The sequence below is a fragment of the Elaeis guineensis genome, chromosome 13 (assembly GCF_000442705.2).
Source record: "Elaeis guineensis isolate ETL-2024a chromosome 13, EG11, whole genome shotgun sequence".
Lineage (NCBI taxonomy): Eukaryota > Viridiplantae > Streptophyta > Magnoliopsida > Arecales > Arecaceae > Elaeis > Elaeis guineensis.
The window spans coordinates 30243916-30250921 of record NC_026005.2 but is presented as its reverse complement, the minus strand read 5'-3'; positions in this window follow the sequence as shown (position 1 = coordinate 30250921).

The window sequence follows — 7006 nt, the reverse complement described above, 5'->3', positions numbered from 1 at the left end:
GGCTATTCATCTTAGCACTAATTTGGCTAATAAATTCATCAAAAAAAAATTGATCCTAATCTAATCTTAGAAGAGTCTAACTCATGAACATTAAACATAGGTAAAGCATTTCTCAAAGAAGAGGCTTTTTCTTCATTGCTAAATGGTATTTGAACCTTTTTTATCTTCGAATTTTCAAAAAATCTTCTAATGATTGTTCCTGTTTCTTCTCTTTTTTCTAAAAAGATATTCTCAATTCTTTTCGTTTGTTTTCCTATAGTACTAAGGGCAAGATTGGTAAAATTTTGTTGTTCAATAATCTGCCCAAGATGTTCTACCTTAGGAGTTTCTTTAAGACCAGTAGCAAACATTTTTATAGGACTAGCACGAATTCCTCCATCAAGTAGTACCGGTTCAAAAGAAGGATGTATTGAATCTATATCAGGACCTCTTTCAGTTTTTCAAGAATTAAAAATAGTTTTGACCATAGCAACTTGTACACTAGATCTGATATCCTCAAAATAGCTGTTAAACCAATCAAAGAAGAAGATATGTCTTTCTTCAGATTTCATTTGATTGAACCAAAGGTCTCTAATAATGTTTCTCTCCTTCTTACTAAAAGTGTCAAAGAGCCACTGTTTTTTATCTCTATTTTCTTGAAAATCAAATTCTTTCTTTAGTAGTTCTTTATTTATCTAGAATTCATCAAAATCAATTATATTGATTTGAGGTTTAGATCTTACTGGCCCATACATAGCATATGCAATATATGAGGATCTTGATTGAGCCTTTTTTTTTCAGAAGTAGGTATATCAAATATAGAAATTCTTCTATCTATTGTAATTCTTCGACTAGTAGAGAAGTATACTTCCACATTCCCATCTAGAGTTTTTATGATTTTATTAGCTTCAAAGTTTTGAACTTCCTTAGTTTCCATAACTTGATCTAGAGTCCATTTTTCTGGCATAACTATTTCATCCCATTTTAATCTTTTAGGGGTTATATAGTTATTTTTAGGATTGGCCATAAATAAAGTAGTTAATCCCTTTGAAATTGCTAGTTTTACCTCAGGATTAACAGTGGTTATAGCTTTATAGTAGATTCTATAAGTAACAGATAGGCTCTCTGTTCTTGATTTCACTCATATCCTGAAGTAATCAGATTAAGTGTAAGGCAATCAAGAATATTTGGATCTATTAATAAAACAAAAAAATTAGGATCAACATTAAAGAATATCGGTCCATTACTCAGATTAGCTTATATGAGTCCTAATAGGAAATCTTTAAAATCTAGATTTCAACGGTCTCTTAAACAGCCAAGTGCTGAAGTGTTAAGACCTATTCGAGTTAATGGCTTGATAGAAATTGGGACAAATCCTATATGCAAATATTTATATCCAGAAGGTATTTGGTCTAAGTCTTCTCTTTTTAAAAGATGTACCGTTTCTTAGTTGGAACTAATACAGAAAGTTTTTTCTATGGTTTTAATAAAGTATTTATTTCTAGAGAGAAAATATGACTTATGATCTATTTCATTAAAATTTATCTTAGGTATATTCCAATTATCTAAACTATCCTCTAACTCCTCAAAACATGCAGAAGATTTATTTTTTATTGACATAATTCTAATATAGGTAGGTTTCTCACCCATTTCAAATTTAGAAAATACAGCAAGAGATCTAAGGATACCAGCCATAGAGATGATACCAACAGTCAATTTACGACTTACCACCCTAAATGCCTTCACTCACGGCTAACACGGAATTTATCGAGCTACCTGTCTGGTCTGCTCTATACGGCTAAAAATCGATAGATCCCCTTTCCGGCATTAAAGATGGCTCTGATACTAAATAGATCCGGGCCAACGCACGTATGCATGGAAGCAGCAGTGTTGTGTATGTGAGTGGGTCGGAGCCACAGAGGTATGATATTTAATCGATAAAAAAAAATTTATCATTTAGTCCTTAAATGTGTTCTCGATCAAATGATATGCTATTAATAGAACGATAGCGATATTAAGTATAGGTCATTGTGTACCATATGGGTTAGTTTTTCTCTTAATCAAAGAGTGTGGAGACACTAGTATGGCATGCAAGTGGAATGTAGAGGTACATTCATACCGAACATGACCAATTGTGGAGCACTCTACTGAAAGAATAATACCCTACAAGTCAATTACATACGGGTTGCGATAGGGTGTTTATTGTAATTTATCTTTCCGACTCATGTAATTGACATTTATGTTATTAATAAAATAGATATTTTTGATTCATTATATACTGCATCTTGTTATTCTTAAGATTATAATGAACCCTATAGGTCTGGACAATGGTTTTAGGGCCATGATGAGATCACACCAGTGAGACCTAAATCTTTGATACCCCTAACCTAAAATATTCCTAGTCATTGGTATATTAAGTCAGAGATCAATGATATCAGTAAGACTGACATGTCCTATGTATACTCAGAAATGAGGATGGTTGATCTCACAACCACTTGTGTGGTGACACTAATACAAGGATATGGGTGCTCATTTGAGAATGAGTTCACTGAATTGACCTGCAAGAGAATATCAAATGGAGTCTTATTTACATATCAGCTGATGTTTCTCTAGTGGGAGTTGTGTATGTGATCCTTAGACTTGAGGTCCCATGGTACCTTGTGTACTTGGATCCATATTTTGGTTCACTACCTAACTTGATTCTCTGATCCTTATGTGGGGTGGTTTGGATATGATGAAGAGTGCATGGAGGTTGTGAGTGATCAATAAGGAATTAGTCACTCCTAATAAGGGGAGCGAACATCCTATGTGATCTTATAGGTTGTTGATTCGAAAGTCTTTGGCCAAAGCAGGATGATAATTAGAAAAGGATTTCTAATGTATCATCAACTGAATTATCACCTTCAGATCGAGATACATAATGATAAGTGATTGGGTTTGACATATTTTCATGTCCACAGGTCATCTGAGTGTTATTTGATTGAAAGATTGAATTACACGAAAACTTACCACTGAAGGGTATTTTGATAATTTTCTATCAAAATTTTAAATCTTTCTTCAAAGTCCAAGTTGATTGAGACTCTTGGATGACCTAATCTCATCATATTAGGGTTACATCGAAAGTCTTGGTCCACTGCTGGCTAGATTTGGAGCCCAATGGGTCACATACTTTGAGATTTGACCTTGATCTGATTTAATTAGAGTTTAATATAAATTTTATAGGTTAATTTGATATGCTAGCACATTGTATTAACCCAAGTTCCTAAATTGATTTAGATCATATTGTTTGAGCTAACCTAGACCAGTTGCCTTTGACCTAATAAGTTTGGGTCAATTTGGATTGGATCCTTATCCAACTTGGACCAATTTCAAGTGGAGAAGGACTCCTCTGTGTCCACTAAAACCCACGCATAAAATAAATGCCGCCCCCTTTATTTTTGGCATGTGAAAGGAAGAGTCCTTCTTAAAGAAGGCTCTTAATTTTTACACATTGCCATAATTTTCTAACCAGATCTCCTATGTTTTGATGCCAAAATTAATTAAATTTTTTATGGAATGTAGAGAAGGAAGATTTCTTCTATTGCAAGTATCTGGAATACCAAAAATTCACTCGGTAAATTTATTTGTCACATGGGAAGTTGGAGCGCCAAAGGTTGGTGCCCCTTCATCCCATGAGATGTCCCTTGGTTACCTATTTATAGAGGATACCCACATGGTTTCCTACTGAGATTTTTGGCTAAACTCAAAGAGAAGGGATGTGGTAAATATAAAAAAAAAATTGAGAAAAAAAAAGGGAGAATTTGAGTGGCAAAAGTTGAAAGAAGGGTGGTGAGATTTTTAGCAAGTGTTGCTTGAGTACCCTAGGGTTTGATTTTTCTATATGTTGGAGCTCAAAATCAAATCTTAAGTTGTATGACATTAGAAGAGTATCTTCTTGGTGTCATTCTGGTGGTAAGATCAAAAGCAACTAGGCTTTGACGTGATCGTGACGTACGTTCGAAGTCGGTAGTATTTTTGAGAAGACAAGACTGCGACAGCGCACCGATTGAAAAGGACTTTGGCCAACTTTTGTGTGGATCACTGTTAGAGTACTTCTACCTTAGAGTCTTGGGGAGAACACTAACATATCACTTTTTTATTTTGGTGAAAGTATAAAATTCTATCCCTATGCATGCTTGTTTTTGCTTTGATCGATATCGGCAAGGTGATTTTAAGATTTGAATTTTGACTCGATAGTTTTATATGATAGAACTACTGATTTGTATGATTTTAAAATTTTTAAAAATCATTTTTCACTATATGATCAAAATCTAATAGTGGTATCAGAGCCATCCTTGTCTGATTTGATCAAACAAGTATAATTTGGTATCATAGAATCATTTTTATTCATATCCTACCAAAAATGTAGCATTGTTTTTAGCATCGATTCTTCAAACTCAAAAAATTATTTTTGACTTTTAGTGAACCATAATTCTAAATTTTAATTATTAAATTATAAATTTATAATAATTTAAAATTTTTATTATCTATTCCTTATGCTTCGATAGTAGGATCAATAATGTATGCTATGTTATGTACCAGACCTGATGTTGCTTATGCCTTAAGCATTGTAAGCAGATTTCAGATAGATCCTGAGGAGGATCATTGGAAAGTTGTGAAAAATATACTCAAGTACTTAAGAAGGACTAGAGATATTTTTCTGATATATGGTGGATCTGATTTAAAACTAGAAGGTTATACCGATTCTACTTTTCAATCTGATCCAGATGATAGCAAATCATTATCTGGATATGTATTCACTCTGTATGATGGTGCAGTAGGTTCAAAAAATTTCAAACAGCAAATGATTGCTGACTCGGTCACTGAGGCTGAGTATATTGCTGTAAGTGAGGCTGCTAAAGAGACCGTCTGGATGAAAAAATTTATCACAAAGTTGGATGTGATTCCAAGGATTGAACAACCAGTGCCCCTTTATTGTGATAATACTGGGATAGTTGCTCAAGCCAAAGAGTCAAGATCTCATCATAAATCCAAGCACATCCTAAGACGGTTCCACCTCATTCGAGAGATAGTCGAAAGACGCAGTGATCATGGAGCGAGTTGATACTGAGAACAATATAGTAGACCCGTTCACTAAGGTCTTGTCAATGTAGTAGTTTGACTACCACCTTGATAGCATATCAAGTATAGGGATGATTGGCTTTAAGTGCAAGTGGGAGATTGAAAGAATAATGTCCTATAAGTCAATTGTAATTTATCTTTTAGACTCATATAATTGATATTTATGTTATTAATAAAATAGATATTTTTGATTCATTATATGCTGCATCTTGTTGTTCTTAAGATTATAATGAACCCCATAGGTCTGGGCAATGGTTTTAGGACCATGATGAGATCACGTCAGTGAGATCTAAATCCTTGATAGTTCTAACCTAAAATATTCTTAGTCATTGGTATATTGAGTCGAAGATCAATGATACCGGTAAGATTGGCTGTCCTATGTATACTCAAAAATGACAGTAGTTGATCTCACAACCACTTGTGTGGTGACACTAATATCAGAATATGGGTACTCATTTGAGAATGAGTTCACTGAATTGACCTATGAGAGAATATAAAATGGAGTCTTATTTATATGTCAATTGATATTTCTCTAGTGGGAGTTGTGTATGTGATCCTTAAATCTGAGGTCACCATGGTACCTTATGTACTTGGATCTATATTTTAGTTCACTACCTAACTTGATTCTCTGATCCTTGTGTGGGGTGTTTTAGATATGTTGAAGTGCATGGAGATTGTGAGTGATCAATAAGGGATTAGTCACTCCTAATAAGGGGAGCAAATATCCTATGTGATCTCATAGGTCATTGATTCAGAAGTCTTTGGCCAAAGCACGATAATTAAAAAGGGTTTCTAATGTATCATCAACTAAATCATCACTTTCAGATCAAGATACATAATGATAAGTGATTGGGTTCGATATATTTTCATACCCACAGCTTATCTGGAATGTTGTTTAACTGAAGAATTGAATTACATGGAAACTTACCCCTGAAGGATATTTTGGTAATTTTTTATCAAAATTTTAAATTTTCTAGATAGTCATGACATATTGCTAAACATCAATCTTAACTTGTGGATTCATTAAAATTAAAAGTGTTTAATTCTAAAGTCAATTTGGAAGAGTCCAAGTTGATTGGGACTCTTCGGATGACCTAATCTCATCAGATTAGGGTTACGTCAAAAGTCTTGGTCCATTGCTAGCTATATTTAAAATCCAATGGATCACACACTTTGAGATTTGGCTTTGGTCTAATTTAATTAGAGTTTAATATAAATTCTATGGGTTAATTTGATATGCTAGCATATTGTATTAACCCAAGTTCCTAAATTAGTTTAGATCAAATTATTTGAGCTAACCTAGACAAGTTCCCTTTGACCTATGGGATTGGGTCAATTTTTATTGAATCCTTATCCAACTTAGATCAGTTTTAAGCGGAGAAAGACTCCTATATGTCCATCAGAATTCACACATAAAATAAATGCCACCCCCTTTATTTTTAGTATGTGAAAGGAAGAGTCCTTCTTAAAGAAGGCTCTTAATTTTTACGTGTTGCCATAATTTCCCAGCCAGATCTCCTACGTTTTGATGCCAAAATTAATTAGATTTTTTGTGACACATAGAAAAGAAGTATTTGAAATACCAAAAATTCACTTGATGAATTTATTTGGCACATGGGAAGTTGGAGCACCAAAGGTTGGCGCCCCTTCATCCCATGAGACGTCCCTTGCTCCCCTATTTATAGGGGACACCACACATGGTTTCCTACTGAGATTATTGGCTAAAATCAGAGAGACAGGATGTGGTAAACATCAAAAAAAATTCTAGAAAAAATTTGATAAAAAAAAAGAGAAATTTGAGTAGCAAAAGTTGAAAGAAGGGTAGTGAGATTTTCAGCAAGTATTGCTTGAGTGCCCTAGGATTTGGTTTTTCCATATGTTGGAGCTCAAAATCAAATTCTAGGTT